The sequence below is a fragment of the Charadrius vociferus genome, unplaced genomic scaffold (assembly GCF_000708025.1).
Source record: "Charadrius vociferus isolate BGI_N301 unplaced genomic scaffold, ASM70802v2 scaffold41, whole genome shotgun sequence".
In the NCBI taxonomy this organism is placed as follows: domain Eukaryota; kingdom Metazoa; phylum Chordata; class Aves; order Charadriiformes; family Charadriidae; genus Charadrius; species Charadrius vociferus.
The window spans coordinates 1229556-1230488 of NW_009647013.1; positions in this window are offsets into that span (position 1 = coordinate 1229556).

Sequence of the window (933 nt, forward strand, 5' to 3'; positions counted from 1 at the left end):
CTGGAGGGTGTCCCCTCTTTGGGTTTGGGGGGGACTTTGGTCTCTTGAGAGCGGTGCACCCCCTAAGTTTTTGGGCGGTCATCCCCCCTTTGGATTTGGGGGGGACCTTGGTCCTATATAGAGCTGTGCATCTCCCTCATTACTGGGGGTGACCCCTCTTTGGGTTTGGGGGGGACTTTGGTCTCTTGAGAGCGGTGCACCCCCTAAGTTTTTGGGCGGTCATCCCCTCTTTGGGTTTGGGGGGGACCTTGGTCCTATATAGAGCTGCGCATACTGGGGGGGTGTCCCATCTTTGGGTTCGGTGGGGACCGTGGTCCTATATAGAGCTGTGCATATTGCGGGGGTGACTCCTCTTTGGGCTTGGGGGGACCTTGGTCTTTTGCAGGGCAGTGCACCCCCTAAGTTATTGGGGGGTCGTCCCCTCTTTGGGTTTGGGGGAGACCTTGGTCCTATATAGAGCTGTGCATCTCCCTCACTACTGGGGGTGACCCCTCTTTGGGTGTGGGGGGGACCGTGGTCCTATATATAGAGCTGAGCATCTTCCTTGTTACTGTGGTGACCCCTCTTTGGGTTTGGGGGGGACCTTGCTCCTATATAGACCTCTGCATTCCCCCAGTTTCTGGAGACCGTCCCCTCTTTGGGGCTGGAACACACACCGTGGTCCCATAAAGGGCTGTAAATACATCCCCCCCCCTCCCCCCCATCACTGGGGCATTGTCCCCTTCTTGGGGGACCACAGTTGTCCCCCGCCCAGCGGTCCTGGGGTCACCTACTCCCCAGGGCTGGGAGGACCTTGCTCCTCTATAGGACCGATGACCCCTCTACTGTTGGGGCATCACCCAGTCCTTGGGGGGGGGAAGCCTTGGGGCTATATAGGGCTCTTCAGCTCCACCTGGTTACTTGGGGGGGGGGGGGGAGAGGGACACCCCCCCC